At 42.7% G+C, this 19,075-nt stretch overlaps 2 long non-coding RNA genes across 3 annotated transcripts; both read right to left on the bottom strand.

Moving 5' to 3' along the window:
• Positions 1-234: 234 nt before the first annotated feature.
• On the bottom strand, positions 235-2,593 carry LOC147155468 (uncharacterized). The gene is made up of 3 exons (XR_015092288.1): positions 2,460-2,593; positions 981-1,095; positions 235-628 (listed from the first exon to the last, which is right to left on the bottom strand). It is a non-coding gene; the product is annotated as an uncharacterized LOC147155468 (long non-coding RNA).
• A 4,144-nt stretch (positions 2,594-6,737) lies between these two features.
• LOC147155469 (uncharacterized) lies at positions 6,738-10,712 on the bottom strand. 2 transcript variants are annotated; one of them, XR_015092322.1, is made up of 5 exons: positions 10,637-10,712; positions 8,944-9,119; positions 7,818-8,631; positions 7,177-7,430; positions 6,738-7,049 (listed from the first exon to the last, which is right to left on the bottom strand). It is a non-coding gene; the product is annotated as an uncharacterized LOC147155469 (long non-coding RNA). The 2 variants fall into 2 exon arrangements; XR_015092321.1 differs by having other exon boundaries at positions 7,177-8,631.
• Between the last annotated feature and the right edge of the window lie 8,363 nt (positions 10,713-19,075).

Here is a 19,075-nt window from a genome sequence, read left to right on the forward strand (position 1 = left end):
TTCATATCAACTACAGGATTTGAACATCCCCCTGATAAACTGGGAGAGTAGTGGCCTTGTGTCCAGCAACACCGACTCTTGTGTCTATGTGCCTGAAACTGACTGCCCTTTGACACCTCAAGAACTGGCTGGACTCCATGCTGCTGTGGATCCAGCAGGACCTTCTACACGCATGGGAGTAGACCATTATTTGGCTGCAGTGAACTACATGCACAGTGTAAACTATGTGTAGGGTCTAGCCAAGCGCTTCTGGGCTGTTATTTGTTTAAAACTGCCTGCACTAAATTACATTTTATAATTTAGTGCTATATATTGTCTTTTCGTACAAATTGACAATGAACTGTAATAAGAACCTATCTAGCAAAACATCAGAACTACATTATTTAAAGTAATGAAATAAAGATTTTGATCTATACCAAACCAAAACCAGTATCAGTTGTGGCGATGCAGTTCTTTAAATGGTCACTGAATTCTGTGTAATGGCTGTAGTGGCCAGGTAACTTTAAGTTTTGGAAGCATGTAGAAGATGTGGGATGTTCCGCTCTCACCACCTCCACTTTCATATCTGGCATGGGTATCTCCCATCCCACCCAGAACTTCAGGAGTCTTTTAAGATTCTCTTGAGACTCTAAAAAAAAAGGAGAGAAAAAAAGTGGAATTAAGTAACAATAATCAATTAGATAACTGTTTTTATAATTTAATTTAAGTCTTTTTTTGAGAAAAAAACAGGTTCTGCAACATCTGGGAAAAAAAGTGATCCCTGCTAGAGGATGATCATTTAAGAAAATCAAATCACAGATGTATCTATAAATTAAAATTCTGCCTTGTAGCAATATGTGTATGCTTATGCTTAATACTCATAATACAACTTGTGTTCATAAACAAGAAAAAATGGTTAAAAAAACCTTGATTTTCAACCACATTTGAAAATCTGCATTTATGCATTACAAAATGTGCACAAATATCAACATGTAATTTACCTGTCCTCACAAACTGACGCAAGTACCCCATTATTCTACATCTACAGTCAACGGAGTAACCATCTTCATCGTCCAACCCAGATTCCTCAGGCCATTTGATTAGGTCCAAAACAACCTAGGACAGCAAATGAGACAATCATTATGGCACCATAGTTGGCATTGAACCAATTCATTCTATTTTACAATTTTCTCTCTAATTTATACATATGGTCAATCCACACATGGGGTGTTAATTGTGTGAAGGCTGATGTTGTGGTCTCAACAGCCTAACAATGAAATGTGTATCCTGCTGAGGAGAACATGTGATTGTTGATTTCTCGTCAGACTTTGTTCAAGGTTGGAATTGTTCACTGAAAATGATTCCAAATCAAAATTTCCTTGGAACAAGGAAAAAACATTAAAAATGTTTGCATAACTGAACATATGATGACGAATATTCAATAATATAACCCTAACCCTAAGCAAACACTCTCCCTCTCATTTGGATATGGGCTTAAAGGTTGTATCTAACTGTGCGTCAAAGGTTTGCATGCAAGGGACTGTGCATGTAGCGAGTTTTTCTTTGTTGTCAGTTTTTAATTATTATTTATTCTAAGGTTGCAAAGATGTTCTCAAGACACTTGCAAAGTATATTTACGGCACCAAACATTCTATGTAAATCGCAAAGGAATAATGAACATGTTGAAATTTCTTTGCGAGTGTCTGCCACACAGCGGCCGAAATGAGTTTCTTCCGTTGGGTGTCCGGGCTTTCCCTTAAGAGATTTGGTGAGAAGCTCAGTCATCCGGGAGGGACTCAGGGTCGAGCCGCTGTTCCTCCGCGTGGAAAGGAGCCAGTTAAGGGGGCTCGGGTATCTGGTTCGGAAGCCTCCTGGACGCCTTCCTGGAGAGGTGTTCCGGGCATGTCCCACCGGCGGCAGACCCCGGGGACGACCCAGGACATGCTGGAGAGACTATGTCTCTGGGCTGGCCTGGGAACGCCTTGGGATCCAGCCGGAGGAACTGGTTCAAGTGGCTGAGGAGGTCTGGGCTTCCCTCCTAAAGCTGCTGCCCCCGTGAATCCGACTCCGGATTAGCGGTAATAAATGGATGGATGGGTGGTGGGTCTGGCAAACATCTTTGCAACCTTGAACTAACCCTAATGAAAAAATAAATATTTTTTTGTTTTGCCAGACTGTCACATCAAATCAAAATTGATATAGCTCCTTTCATACATTACATTGCAACTCAAAAGCGTTGAGTGAGTAAAACATCCATAGTACAGCACAAAGAAAACCCTAACCTTCCCCCCAACATGCCCATGAGCAGGCTCACTCAAACTCGCACAACCTTTAAAAAAAAGTGTAATTAAGTTATCTGGTCAATCTTGACCTAATGAATTCCGTTTGCATTCCCATAAATTCCAGTTAATTCCCATGCAAAAAAATTTATTTTGAAAATTACAGACATTTTGGAATCCTAGACATGCTTCATTGAATACCTCCACACTGCACTCAGACTTTGTTTCTGTTGGAAAAACTGATGCCACTGCATCGGGTCGAGACTCCAATAACAGCATAATGAGGGTTTCTTTTAGTCCTTGCTTCAGCTGTTTGAGTTGGCGAGAGTTTCGGCCGAGCACCTTAAAGTATCACAGGGGTGAGTGAGGTATGGATGAAGGGACTCCAAGTAAATATATACATGCAGTAAATTCAATTCAATTATTACTCTGTGCACATTCAAACACTGGTCTGTATATATTGCTGTACAGCCGATCGCCCATACACACCGTGCAAGCCATTGAAGCCACAGGGCGACCATCTTACCTCTCCCATCCTGAGAGAAGACTACTATATATACTATAGGTATACATACAGATTAGACATATACAGCTCCTAGGCTCTTAGTGTCGGGCCGGGAGGCAGGTGTGGCAAGGTGGTCACAATTTTTTTAACAAGTGGACACTGGACAGTATGTGCTGCTTTGACGACCCCTTTTTTCTTTTATCGCTCAGTTCTTTAGACCCCAATATTAGATTTGGCAGAGGCATCTTTTGTTGAGTTAGTTATAATTCATTTATTAAAAAATGTACAATTTTCCTCCTACAACCCTCATTAAGCATATAATGTATACATGTATTTAAGGCAAGTTGTAAAATGTCTGAAGTCCTCTTGTTTATGTTTAATAAATTTATAAACATCGTAAATCAAATGTTCTCCAATTTCAATACGGTAAATATATTCGAGGATCGTGTGTGACATAATGTTCATTGTGACATATTGTGATGGCTGCGAGATATCAGGAGGGTATAATTTGATGCTCAAAGCCTGGTTTCCAGTTGATGCTGACAGGGTTTGTGAGGCTCACTTTATTACCGGTAATTACTTGAGCCTATAGATTTGTTATTTGGAGAGGATTTAAAAAACGAAGAAATCGAGTTTGTGCAGTAGCTATAAAAAAACACTAAGTCATATTTCTTTTTCAGTCTTATTCAGGTGTTCCAAAGCATGATCAACAGCCACCCTGACTTGTTCCTCGCCTTGAAATGGGCGATATTGTTTGACGTCTCATCTATACAGCGCGACTGAGCCCGCTATCATTTTCTGTCACACAACCAACCGCACATGCGCAAACATTTTTCATCAAAGATCCTCCCTATAGGATTGTGTTAGAGTAGACAATATTAAGTATTGTACTCTTTGCGTGTTCAATTAACTGAATGGTGAGATCCTGGTGAAGAAGTCCCCTTGCAAAGGTGAATATTTTTCAGAAGCTTCTGATCACACAATTGAAGTCACCCAAGCAGTGCTCTGTTCAAATGTGTCTTCTCTCCAGCCCACATCATTATTTATTCAAAAGAGGGTTCATAGAAAAGTCAGCCCACAACACACCTGGTTACAACTGAATGAATACAAGAGAATCCGTTCCGTTCCGTTCCGTTCCGTTCCGTTCCGTCTTCAATTCCGCTTATCCGGGGTCGGGTCGCGGGGGCAGCAGCTTTAGCAGGGAAGCCCAGACTTCCCTCTCCTCAGCCACTTCAGCCAGCTCCTCCGATGGGATCCCAAGGCGTTCCCAAGCCAGCCGTGAGACGTAGTCTCTCCAGCGTGTCCTGGGTCGTCCCCGGGGCCTCCTGCCGGTAGGACATGCCCGGAACACCTCCCCAGGGAGGCGCCCAGGAGGCATCCGAACCAGATGCCCCAGCCACCTCAACTGGTTCCTCTCAACGTGGAGGAGTAGCGGCTCGACGCTGAGTCCCTCCCGAATGACCGAGCTTCTCACCCTATCTCTAAGGGAGAGCCCGGACACCCTGCGGAGAAAACTCATTTCGGCCGCTTGTATCCGGGATCTCGTTCTTTCGGTCACGACCCACAGCTCGTGACCATAGGTGAGGACAGGAACGTAGATCGACCGGTAAATCGAGAGCTTTGCCTTTCGGCTCAGCTCCTTCTTCACCACAACGGACCGATACAGCGTCCGCATCACTGCAGACGCTGCACCGATCCGTCTGTCGATCTCCCACTCTAACCTACCCTCACTCGTGAACAAGACCCCAAGATACTTGAACTCCTCCACTTGGGGCAGGACCTCATCCCCGACCCGCAGAGAGCACTCCACCCTTTTCCGACTGAGGACCATGGTCTCGGATTTGGAGGTGCTGATCCTCATCCCAACCGCTTCACACTCGGCTGCAAACCGCTCCAGTGAGAGCTGGAGATCACGGCTTGAAGAAGCCAGCAGCACCACATCATCTGCAAAAAGCAGAGATGCGATGTTGAGGCCACCAAACCGGACCCCCTCGACACTCCGGCTGCGCCTAGAAATTCTGTCCATAAAAATTACGAACAGAATCGGTGACAAAGGGCAACCTTGACGGAGTCCGACCCTCACAGGAAACGAATTCGACTTACTGCCGGCAATGCGGACCAAACTCTGACATCGGTCGTACAGGGACCGAATAGCCCGTATCAGGGGGCCCGGTACCCCATACTCCCGAAGCACCCCCCACAGGACTCCCCGAGGGACACGGTCAAACGCCTTCTCCAAGTCCACAAAACACATGTGGACTGGTTGGGCGAACTCCCACGCACCCTCAAGGATCCTGCCGAGGGTGTAGAGCTGGTCCACTGTTCCATGGTCCATTCGGACTCAACGTCCCCCGCCTCCCCCGGGACAACGGAGAAGCTCTGCCGGAGGTGGGCGTTGAAACTCTTTCTGACAGGGGATTCTGCCAGACGTTCCCAGCAGACCCTCACAATACGTTTGGGCCTGCCTGGTCGGACCAGCATCTTACCCCGCCATCGGAGCCAACACACCACCAGGTGGTGATCAGTTGACAGCTCCGCCCCTCTCTTAACCCGAGTGTCCAACACATACGGCCGCAAATTCGATGACACGACTACAAAGTCGATCATCGAACTGCGGCCTAGGGTGTCCTGGTGCCAAGTGCACATGTGGACACCCTTGTGCTTGAACATGGTGTTCGTTATGGTCAGTCCGTGACGAGCACAGAAGTCCAACAACAAAACACCGCTCGGGTTTCGATCGGGGGGGCCGTTCCTCCCAATCACGCCCCTCCAGGTCTCACTATCATTACCCACGTGAGCGTTGAAGTCCCCCAGCAGAACAAGGGAGTCCCCGGGGGGAGCGCTCTCCAGCACACCCTCCAAGGACTCCAGAAAGGGTGGGTACTCTGAGCTGTTGTTCGGTGCATAAGCACAAACAACAGTCAGGACCCGTCCCCCCAGCCGTAGGCGGAGGGAGGCTACCCTCTCGTTCACCGGGGTAAACCCCAACGCACAGGCGCCCAGCCGGGGGGCAATGAGTATGCCCACACCTGCTCTGCGCCTCTCACCGTGGGCAACTCCAGAGTGGAAGAGGGTCCAGCCCCTCTCGAGAGGATTGGTACCAGAACCCAAGCCGTGTGTGGAGGTGAGTCCGACTATATCTAGTCGGAACTTCTCAGCCTCGCACATCAGCTTGGGCTCCTTCCCTGTCAGAGAGGTGACATTCCATGTCCCCAGAACTAGCTTCAGTAGCCGAGGGTCGGACCGCCAAGGCCCCCGCCTTTGGCTGCCACCCAGCTCACTGCGCACCCGACCCCTTTGGCCCCTTCCACCGGTGGTGAGCCCATGGGAGGGGGGACCCACGTTGCCTTTTCGGGCTGTGCCCGGCCGGGCCCCATGGGTGTAGGCCCGGCCACCAGACGCTCGTCTTCGAGCCCCACCTCCAGGCCTAGCTCCAGAGGGGGGCCCCGGTGACCCGCGTCCGGGCAAGGGAAACGAAAATCCAAAGTTTGTATGCATCATTGGGGTCCTTCGAGCCATGCTTTGTCTGGTCCCTCACCTAGGACCTGTTTGCCATGGGTGGCCCTACCAGGGGCATGAAGCCCCGGACAACATAGCTCCCAGGTTCATTGGGACACGCAAACCCCTCCACCACGATAAGGTGATGACTCACGGAGGAGAGAATCCGTTCCCATGGGTATAAATCAGATTAGAAAAAATACAATAACAATAAGCCTGACTCCCTTCCGACACAGCAGAATCCGGCCCTCCCATTTAGAGATAGCGAATGAATAGACAGACCCGTTGCTCTTTTTCATGAAAGTAACACAGATAAGAATATATTTCTATTCATTCAGCCATACTGAGTTAACATAATTATACCTACATCTACACAGCTATAACTAATTACAAAATGGTTAAAATATAAAGTAAAACAGTAAAAATGTATACAAAGTTAACAATTGTATGCCGAGAAACATTTCTTGAGAGTAATAATATGGAATTGGCCTATCGGCTATCCAGTTACATATACAGAGGTAATGTGTAAAATGTACATTTATCAAAGCATGATATACTGTTAGATAGGAGACACTTAAGTAGGACAACTTTTGATGGATATAACGCTAGTCAGCCACACTTACTGCATGCTGAAGTAGATTGTGAAGGAGCCAGGTGCTGTTACTAGCCGTTAATATAGGCATGTCCCATGCCAATGCCAGGTCATTAACAGCCGTTGTCTGACACTCATTGAGTCCTCTTTTTTCACTTGTTTCTTCCTTTCCAGCAGATTCTTGATTCTCAAACAGCTTTAAAAAGAAAATACCGCACATTTATTTCCAATAAATTACATTTAAAAAGTAAAAGTATAGTCCATATTTTTTCATTGAATGACAATGTTTTCCAATGGATAACCTTGCACTTTACCGTACTTACCGGGCGTATGGTCTCCCTGATGTCCATGTCTGCCACATCTTCTAACATGATTGTCGCTGTCTGTGGTGATTTACCAAGCAACACATGAATTACTGCTGGGCTAATACCTAACAGACAAGGGCCCCCATGAAGGAAATAATGCCCAATCATTCTTCCTGCCATGACAAACAGGTCATTCTGTGCAAATACTTGGGAAGTGGCAGGAATTAAATGATCTGGTTGGCCTTCAAACAGCACAGTGCCGCATGCGGTTCCTATAAAAAATTAAAAAAAATGTTAATGGGGTTTGCCATTTTATGTTCAATACGGTTATAATAACCACATGATTGCAATTTCCTGCCTATGATTGTGTATTAATCTTTAGATTGACAGATTTGTCATGTGTTATGGCTATGCTGTCTGTTGTTAGTTATTCATAGTATAGCTGAATGATAACTTGTATTTGCTGAATGATTAATTTACAATAATTTGCAATATAATCACTGACCATAACTAAAGCTGTCTGCCAGGATGGTGCACGTAATTCCTTCATAAGATCATGAGTCAATTATCTAACATTTATGTTCTATTTTGCCTTGCAACTTAAACAAACAAACTTTAGTGGAGTTGGGCCAGTGTCTTTAGGATTCTTTAAGACCTACCGCAATCAAGTTTGAAACCATGTTGTAACTTGTGCATTATCATACTGAAGAAGTGTCTGTTAACCCCTTCTCCAATGGCCACATCTCCTAAAAACACAAGCAATCACATCCATCTTTCAGGTCATGGGTTTTCTGGCCTTCAAATTTGTATTTTTCATGTTTTCATATGTTCATGTGGGATTGCTGTTGTTACAGCATTGTACTCCCACAATAAAAATATTCATGCAACATGCAACATGGACCACTTTCGTGTCATTACGTATTTTGAATGACTGCCGTAGCCACAGTACAGTGATGCGAAGATAACTGTCCTTCTGGCAGCACTTGTACGACGCCTTCAGCCACATCTCCATGCAAATGCATCAGTTTCCAGGGAGATAGGCTACTCAAGCTAGCTGTCTTAGCGGTTGTTCATAGAAAGCTTTAAGTGTGAACTTAAAAAAGAAAAGAAAAAAAAATAAGTTTAACAAGTACATTACTACATTATTGTAATTTTGGTGCTCATGCGCACTAACATGCTACTTATCTGCACCCCTACAAATATATAAAAAGCAAAACATGTTACGAATACAATACTCAAAAACAACATGTTTGAATTGAGGTTTGTTTACAGCACCTTTTAGTTTAGCTTGAAATGGTTTGGCCCAATCTATATTGGGAGTCTTGTAAAAAGTGAGGATTCTGGCTTCCTGGTCCATTACGTCTTCTCCAATGTCTATTATTATTTTTAGGTATGGCTTATCTTCATTGGTTTGCAGACACTGCCTTCTGTACTGGTCAGCTGCTAATTCCGGATCCACTACGTTTTGCCATGCTGTAGTAACACACAAAAAATAGAAGAAAACAACTGTTTATTATAATTGAAGTTGTAATTTAAAAAGTAATGAATTGCACAACATTCACTACTCTACAAATTGTGCCTATAACCAATTTGTAGAATAAACAAAGACATATGCAAGTCTATGACAAACTCAATAATTGTAATTCGATTTTTGGTGAGATGGAAAAAAAATTACAGCACTGTAATGAATATTGGCATTTTAACATCTTTCAATGTGATTGTTTTTCTTAACTTTCACCAAACATGTCATTATTTATTCATAAATTTTTTTAGACAAATACTAACGCATCTCATCCATTTCATCAGGTCTGGACTGTAAAAGGGTATTGTCTGTTGAGAGGGTCGCTGTTGATGTCGTTATATCAGGTGATGAGCAGATAACTGATGCACCAGTGCTGCTTTGAGTCATGTGGTCACTCGGCATATATGATTGTGCAGAAGTGGAGCTACCACATGGAAATCTTGAAAAAGATTGAATGAACACACGTTTTAGCACACATATTAAGAAAAAAAAAAACATTTTATACAGTTTGATTATCACACTTGCATCATCCAAAAAAGAAAACTCATACACAGTGGTCATGTGTCAAATTATGTACAATTTTATATCTTGAAAATGTACCTGACGATTTACATGAAGAAATTTACGCTTTATTTATATATTTTTTCTTTTTTTCTTAAAGAGCTCAGTATTGTTCATTCGGAAATGTCATCATCATTGCTCTTTATTTATTTTTATTTTTTTATTTTGTTTGTGTGTGTGTGTGGGTGAGTATGTGTATGTGCGTGCGTGCGTGTATTTGTTAGCTCACCAAAAAAACCTATTAGAAAAAATCTCATACCGTTCACCTAAACCGAACACCGCCGTCAGGAGACCCGAGGGGACCAAAGAAAACCAAGGAAGGTGAAATCCAGCACCGACCAGGCACCACCCACCAGAACTCCTCCCCAACCCAAGAAACATCCAGACCCCAACAAATCCAAAAAACATAAAATCAGGGAGGCCTCAAGAGACCGAAGGAGAGACCGAGAAAAGGAAGGAAGGACAGACGAAGCCGAGTGAGATCCACAGACACCAGCCTCCACCGATTCAATGACCTGAGGAGGAAACAGATTGTGTCTGAGTTTCGGTAGATGCTGGTGTGGTGGATCTGGCATGCTTGAAAATCTCCACCAAAGAGGGGAGCCGTTGACCCCTGCCGGAACAGAGCAAGCGCAACACCTCAGGGCCCCCCAGGCCGCGGCAGCGCCAAAGGACGACCCCCGGGCCCCGCCAGGACCACCGGCCGAAGAGCAATCCCAGGAGCAGGAGCACCCCCCGCCCCAACACGGCCCGCGCCCCCGACCCAACGCAGCAGAACGGGGCACTGCAGGCCCGCCAGGCACCCCACCGGCCCCCAACCCCCGCACCCCCCACGAACCCCCGCCCCCCATCCACCCCAGCCACCCACCCCAACCCAGCCCCAGCCGCCCCCAGGTCCCCAATCCCCCAGACACCCCACCACCCCCACACCCCGCAACCCCCACCACCGCCCCCCCCAACAAAGCCCCCCCCACCCCGACCAACCGGCAGCCCCCCAACCCCCGACCCCCAGCCCCCGGGGACCACCCGCACCCAGGCACCGGCGCCGAAGAGGGGCCGGACAGCGGAGCGGAGAGGGCAGCCGCGCCCACCCCACCCCCCGCCGTGTGGAGGGACGGAACACCGGGGGCAGAAGGAGGAGATGGGGGCACCGGAGGACGGCCGACACCCCGAACCCCAGGCCCAGCGGGGGAAGGCCCCGGTCGTCACCCCAGCGTTCTTTGTGAAAGTTAACCCCTGTTACTGAGTCCGCCAGCTCGCCGACTGGCGAACTCTACCCCTAAGGGGAAATTTACGCTTTACATTTCAAGCACCATTATAAGTAATAAATTAATTGTAGTATTTTGTGCATATTCTCATGCAGTTTTGATATCTCTAAATTTACGTCTGTCATACCTGTCACCACATGAACTTGCATGGTGTGCAACAATTTCCGCAGGAAATATATTTCCACAAATTGGACAGGAGTCCTAAAAGTACCAAGCATATAGAGACATGGTTTCATAAAGTAGAAGTAACATAACTGTTGAATACAATATAGAACAAAGTATAGCAGATCATGACATTTGAATAAACACACTACTGTTACACAAATACACGGATTGCTTACCTCACTAATTACTTCTAAATCATGTTCTGCTGTCGGGACCGTTTCGTCTTCACAATCATCCTTCGTCTATGGAAAATATGGAATCAAATGAATAGAATTTTCATAAGACAAACTTGACAGTTCCACCGAAAAAGCCAAATGTTCATAGACAGGTGCCTGTGACAGGAGTTTAAAAAAGAAGTAATTTGACAAAAAAATTGCTATGCTTAAAATGACTTTTATCTGTTAACCCTGTGATTTTTAACAAGTGTGCGGTGAGAAATCGTCAGGTTTTCTAGTGGAAAATAATCAAATGTCAATTACTAGTTAATAAAAAAAAAAGTATATTTTTTTATTGATTTATAGCAACCAGCACGTATAGTAGCAGATATGGGCAACATGCCACGGACTTCCAACTTCTGTAACGCTGCTCAATTTGAACGTTGCCGTTGATAGGTGTGAGTGTGTAGGCCAGGGTGTCTCAGTTCTCCAAAGCACTTCGGAGAACTGAAACACCCTACACACGAAAACAGCATAGGTGTCTGACTTACTCAATGCTGACTGAAAAAGAAGTGGGTATACTCAGTATACCCGCGTATACCCTGGACTTCACCACTGGGTGTTATCAAGGGCTTAAAGTTTTTAAAAAAATCCTGAGCCTGAACTTTTCCAGGGAGCGGTGGTGCAGTGTCCAACATGCCGATTCGTTGTTCGACCGGCATCAAGCCATTACTATTTGATTTGTCGCCGTGGATGGAATGGGCATTTGGGAAACTCATTAAATTCCCAATTGGCCAGTCCTCCCCAAGCGTCAGGTCATCTCTTTCATTATCCATTTATATTATGTATGGTACAGTATAGCATCCCCTCTAGTGCTGCAGCTATCAAATATTTAGGTATACAAACATCATATGGAAAATTCTATTGAATAATCAGGTATTTGGATTAAATATAAATATTTTCGCACGGTGAAAGAACAATTATGAATAAAGAAGACAATAAAAATATATTCCCACTTACTAATGATCGACCAACTTTCATTTCTAGATAATCAACTTTTTTGTTTTACTTAAATTTAAATTGTGCTTAACAGCACATTATTTTCCTCTCTAGAAAGTTTGGGAGATTTTACAAAAATCTCTCCCCATGGATTGAACTTCCGTTAAATATTAGGACACTTTCATCTCTACCCACTCTTAAAACACACTTACTTACCTACTTTTTTTTCATTTAATTGACTTATTCATTTACCCGCTTAAGATAATTATTGATTTTTTTGGTGATATTTTTGTTTTACCTCTTTACACACTTTTATATCCGCTGTCGCACACACTTGTTTTTCCCACGGACTCTTAGAAACAACCCCCAAACACTTCCACCTTGCCAGCGCTTCTGCAGAGCGTGAGAGCGTGCAAACGCCTGACGTCACGCTCAAGGTGAAACCTTACGTTTCCGTCCCGAAACCGTCATCATTATTTGACAAAACAGGAAAAATAGGGGCAACAGCCATTGTGCCACAGTAGTGCCTCCTGTCCTTTAACATTTTTCTTAAGCATGTGTGGGTGATAAATATGGTTGTTTTAACACTCCAAAATTTGACATGCGCCTTTAAGTTACGTGAACTTCCTGCCACGCATATTCAGCCAACATTCAGCCAGTCACGAATGTACGTATGGATGTAGGCCGTGGTGCCTCACAATGAACTGAAATAATAAGTAGAGCCATTATCATTGGCCAGTAAAGGAGTAGTCAAATACAACAAAAATCAAACCAAGTGCAGAGTAGACTGAGCTTTGCACTATATTAGAGCTGGGTACGAAAAGATAGCCCTTAGACTACAAAGATAAAGGGAAAAAATGCTACCACAGCTGAGCAAATGTAATAATTTGATTTTATCTATTAGGGAAACATTTGTAAAGACAACTTACATGAGCTCTACAGGACTCAATGTGGACCTGGATCAGGGGCAATGGAACCATCTGGCCACAGGTCATGCATCCATTTTTGGGCATTTTGTTGAACTCAGCAGCATCATACGGCAGTGGGGTAGTATCTATTTCTTCTTGAAGAGGGACAATGTACAGCACATTTTTCCCATTGTTCGAAGCAGTTTTGAGAGATTTGGCAGTGTATCTTTGTGAACCTTGAGCCACAGGATTTAATCTTCTTTGTCCACCGCCTCCTTAAAAAGTAAGAAAAACAAACAAAGAAACTGTCATGTCTGGGAAGATCTGGTTTTGGTTGAGGGTCCCGATTGGTCCTGAGTGGGTTCCAGCCTTTCCGCGGGTTGACCAATCCGGGCCCTCGGCCACTTGTGCCTGGCCCCAGGTGTGGCGAGTTACCCAATTAGTGTGGGTGTATTTAGTTCCCGGGTGGTGATCAGTCGGCGTGCGATCATTGCCGCTTGTCACGGTCACCACCGGAGTTCTGGCTGTCAGTTTGATTTTGTAACTTTTCAGTTTGTTGTTTAGTTAGCATTAACCAGTACCCTGGTTAGTGTTTTCTGAAAAATAAAGCACGCCAGTCTCGCTCCTGCTGTGGTTCTCCTGCCTCCCTGCATTTTGGGTCCTCCACTTCACACGCCGACAGACACCACACCGCCCCGTGACCACACCGTAACAGAAACTATACAAATTTGAAGGACTTTCATCAACAAACAAAATATACCACCATAACCTTTTCAGATATTCACAAAAAATATATATATTTGTGATATGCCGCAAACTATCGGTAGTTTGCAATTCCACTGATCACAAACAGTTGTGGCGATTACTTGACTACTTAGATCATGTTCAGAATAATAACGCATCACCAACTTGCTGCAGTTAAATAACCATCATTACTTTACAGCTTCAATTCGTTGGTGTATGCACATAATTATAATAAAGACAATTACTATGATGGTTAAATTTGCAGCTTGTAACAGCATTCCAGACATTAATAAATAAAATGTTACACTCACAATTAATTCAACTACGCAAAGTTGCAATAATACTAGGAAACCATTCTGTGGCATTAGTAGGCATAATTTAGAAGTATTAAATTGATCAACAAAATTAAAAAAAGAGGTATGTACCTGAAAGGGGGGGATTTTCAAAGATTATGAGTTTCTGCTGAGGCCTTGTGACAAATATGTCATGTTTTGTAACTTTCAGTGTTTTCATTGACAATTGTGATGCTACGTCAAAATGGCAGTCATATACTGCATATGGTTTGGAGTCAGATTTATCCCACTGGGAGTGACCCAGTTCTGGCCTAAAAGCGTTAGAGGCAAATGTAAACAGCAAAGATTGCTGATTACAGTAATTTATTTGTTCTGGTTAATACAGTCATTCCAAAACACATTGTGTCACGTGAACATATTATATCATGTATTTACTGTGCATTTTCCTTGAACGCTTTGAGGTCGGAACTGACAATCTAAGTGGGATAAATCCGATTTTCCACTTTCCTCAAGTGCAGAAATTATCGTTGGTGAAATGAAGCTTTCCACTCGTTGAAAAGTATTAGACTTTGGATCGTCGTAATTTGATTTGTGAGGATTGTTTTGTTTTGAGAACGTGAAAAACTATAATTTTAACAATATGCCTGCTTTGTATGCTTGTCACGTTGTTGTCACGGTGTTACATTGTGGAAATATAAGAGATGCCAGAACTTCGGAATTGTCAATTTGAGTTCGTAAACGGAGAAAGTTGTGAGCAAGCATGTGTGTTCCTGTTTTGATGTTAACTACGGGCGTACAGTAGCTTTGTTTTAGCTGTTAAAAAACACGAGTTAACTGACTAATGTTTACATTACACGTGGCAGTGTGTTAGCGCACCAAACAGGACATCGTGTACCATTACATCAAACACACATGACAACCTGTGTGTGCTCAGGCTATCTTACTGACACGAATGTACCAATGGATTCAGGCATCATCCGCAACGTGCTTTTCTTTTTATATATCACATTTGATAATGCAATTAATTGTCCATGTAGTCATGATTAACCAACTTATCTTAATTTGCAACAACTGGCAGCGTTGAACCTGAACAAGTTAAACGAACAAAAGCCCATTAATGCATGTATATTGCTGCCCGATGCACACTTAAGTTAGTGTGGTTAATTTTGGCATCTGAGAATGGCAGTTCATTTTCATTATACACTGCCAGGTTTCACTAGACATCAATGAGAAAAGCTGTAAACAAGGCTTCAGATGAAGGGGACCAAATGCCTTATTTGGCAACCACAGCCTCGAAGTGTCACACTGTCGGATAATTTAGAGCTTGGTATAAAAAACAAAATTAAATCAAAGAAAATTGAAGTATGTATTGTTAGAGTTTACAATATTTGTATTCTACTCTTTGCGTGTTCAATTAACTGAATGGTGAGATTCTGTCCCTTTGCAAAGGTATTATAATTATCAGAAGCTTCTGATCACACAAATGAAGTCACCCAAGCAGTGTTCTGTTCAAAAGTGTGTGTCCCTCCTTCTCCTGCACATCATTATTTATTGAAAAGTGGGTGAATACGAAAAGTCTCCTCTCCCCTCCCATTCATAAAAAGGCAGAAGTTCCCAGGAATACAAATCAGATTAGACTTAAACAATAATAAGTCAGCCTGTCCTTGGACTCAACCGACTGAGACTGGTACAAACTCTACTCCCTCTTTCCCAGGCAAGAGAGACAGATAAGAATACAATAGACAATACTATTCATTGAGCTACACAGCTATAACTAAATCCAAAACGGCTAAAATATAAATTGAAACTGAAAAACAATGTTAATAATTCAACAGTATCCAATGAAGAACCATACCTGTAACTTTTTTAAGAAACCAGCCACCTTGTAAATCTCGCATCCTGGGATATTCTTCTTGGAGCAGTCTGCTTATCTGAAAGTAGTAAGCAAGTGCTGCTGACATAGTTAATTGTTATATGTATAAATTTTCATAAAACTTTGTTAGCTGCAAATGAAAATTAACAGTTTTGCGATATGGTGGAAAATTCAAATGACGGTATCGGGAGGGTAACCAAACAGACCGACCGACATCTTGTGATTATAATTCGTTGTCCGTTTGACAGAGGGAGTCAATGCGCACAAGGATCAGAATTTATTTATTTATTTGCAGTAATTGCGGAGCAGTTTTGCGTATCATGACTTCATTTGAGGAGCAAATTTATTTTTTCCTCTCCTTTTTTTTTCTTTCTTTAAGGAGCGAATTTAGAATTTTGTGGAGCAATTTCTTTTTTCTTTTTGTACCCGGTTAATTCCAGGGACGCTTAGCCTGGCAGAGGGTCAAGAAAAGCCTGGCGGCTCGCCGCTCTATTAAAACGCTGGGGAAAACACTGGTTTCCATTTAGTCTTTTCACGATACCGAAATTTTGACTTTGATACTAAAACCTGCATAAAATACCTCAATGCCGGTACTGAAACGCTAGACAAAACTCTAAAACATCAGCAAAAGCAGCAAAATTAAAACTGGCTAAAGAACTTCAAATTATTTTTACTTATTATTAATTTGAAATATTGGGATGTATACATGTTAAATTTATGTACATACGGTATATATTTATGTTTATACTGTATGTGCTTTCACATTGCATTCTGTATTCTTGAAGTGCTATATTTGACTGCATTTTATGTCATCCGTTTTAAAAATTGGCAATAGTGGCACTCCAATAACTCAATGTAACGTTGCTTGATTGTTCGTGCATGTCTCGGCTCTTCTCCATTTCGCTCCTAATTAGTCGAATGCATCATCAAATACTACAAATTGGGAACAAAATAATTCAAACTCCACTTATTTTTAAGGGAAGTGTCAAAAATGCGTCACAACCTGTGTCTGTTGCTCTGTCAGTCGTCTGAGCTTTTACTATGCATAAGTGTGATATCCTACTGTGTGCCTGTTCATTGAACGCACCGTGCCTAAGTCCACTGCAGGAATGATTGCTGCTTTTTCTTCTGCTTCTTCACGAAAAACATTTGCTCTTGTCACAAAACCTTTCTAAAACTGAAAATTGAAAACCACACGTGTTCTTCGTGTGCTGATTGAAAACATGCGTAGGCAATGCCAATGCTGTTGCATAGCTTACGTGGACGTCCAGCGAGCACTACACTTAATAAGCTTAATTAGCGCTTCATGCTTCTCCACGAGGAGTGCACGTCCAGCAAGCGCTTCAGTGCGTGAAGCTATCTTCCTGCGCCCTCTCGCACACACGCTAAAAGAGGTGTGTCGCTTACTTAAGGCGTTTTCCACATATCGGTAGATAGAAAACAAGAGTTGGCGGGCTGTCTCGTATTTTTTTTTTTAAGTACCGGTACTAAGAAAAAAATTATACCGAGCCGTTTTTGACACCAAAACATAAAGGTACGGTACTGGCACCGGTATCCCGTGCAACACTATTTTCATTACACTTTTGCGAAATACTTGTATTTAGACATGTCTCAAAAACCATGGGAAAGCAAATTTTTTGGGCCGATATTTGCATTTTTTTTAAATTACAGTGTTTCCATTAACAGTTTGCTTTTGCACAATTTGCATTTTGCGCAAATCTGAGGGTAATGGAAACACACATATACAGAAGGAAACAAAACATTAAAAAACAATACAATGGCAAGACTCAAGTGTAGAATTGTCTTTTAGGCTTACCTCTGCGTGATCGGCATTGTCACCCATATTTATGGTCCTCCTCCCAAGACCCGCTTCCAAGAGAAAAGTTTCCTCTTTTGGCGTTTTTTCCAGGTTTGTTGATAAGGTTGGTTGGGTTATTCGAAAATGCTCGTCCTGTTGAGTGTAACAGTAGTAGTAGTACGGCATCATAACTGATAAATTAATATTAAAAATGGAAACTCCCGTTAGTTGTTATGTAACTATTGTATACATATATGCTATACATATAAACTTGCTACCGGTAACTCTCCTAAATTAAACTACATCAGGCTCACAACTTTGCGTTTAGACTACTGCATAACTATTACTTTGACAAGAACCGCACCAGGCCCATGGTGTGCGTGCTGAATACTGTATGCAAAATAGACCTGAAAAGAACTCAGACACTGAGTTGAAGCTACGAGAAGCTCAAGGGAGCGCTGGTGAACTATATGTCGACCACCCACTTAAAAAAAACACACCATTAATGTCAAGACAGTAGCGATATTCCGCTCACCTGCTGCTGCAGCGAAGAGCTGTTGCTCTGATCGGTCATTTTTCTAGAAGGCAAAACAAGATAAAGAACACTATGGAGTCAAATGTGTACATACATAACATCGATTGGGTGCATCTTCCCTCCAGTACCTGTCAATGGCGCATATGTGAGCTACATGAATTCGTTTGTTAGCCAGCTAACTAATACAAGAAATAACAATTTTAACCAACACAGGGGAGCAGCGCACTGCACCATTCTTGGCATATAATGAAGTAGTTTAGTTGTTCATTGTTGTCATATAGCCACAATATTCCAAAGCATGAGATGAAATTACGTCCGTGGCGCCAGAAATGACGATAATGACTAGACTGCTTTAGCATGAAATCAAATGCCAGCTAGCTAGAAAGCTAAATATGTGATGCTAATCATAAAAACAGGTTGGATGACCATCGTTTAAACAACAATATTTGAAAGAATGATGAAGTAACATAATACTTACCTTGTAATAGCAAAAACCAAAAGAGACTGAAGTATTCTTAATATGTATGTTGGTTGGCGACGATGTGTCCTGCTTGTATCCTTCCGCGAGTCCCGCCACCGTCGTTCGCTAAACCAATGAGGTTGCGCTCCAATCCGCTCAAATCCTTCTCACTTGATTGGTCAAAACAACCCTTCATTACACCAGAGCCCGCCCCCTTCTTTACGAGTACAAATCACGGCGCTCTACAAGTACAAATTAGTTTTGCTCCATTTGTAGCGCGACAAATGGGGCAAAACTCACGTCACTGAACAGCAGCAGAAAACCCACTTGTGACTCCTAGTGGAGACTTCTTTGACTACAAGTTGTCATTTCTACAGGTACAAATCACAACTTTTACAGATACAAATTTATAGTTTTTGTACAGGTACAAAAATTTTTTTGTACAGATACAAATCATGACTTTTGCAGGTACAAATTTGTCTTTACAGATACAAATTTGTTTTACACATACACATTTTTTTTTTACAGGTACAAATTTATTTTACAGACACAATTTTTTTTTACAGGCACACTTTTTTTTTACAGATACAAATCACAAATTTAGACTTTTTTTCTACAGGTACAAATTTTTTGCAC

This window comes from Leptonotus elevatus, chromosome 22 (assembly GCF_054856555.1).
Source record: "Leptonotus elevatus isolate MCC_2025b chromosome 22, RoL_Lele_1.0, whole genome shotgun sequence".
Taxonomy (NCBI): Eukaryota; Metazoa; Chordata; class Actinopteri; order Syngnathiformes; family Syngnathidae; genus Leptonotus; species Leptonotus elevatus.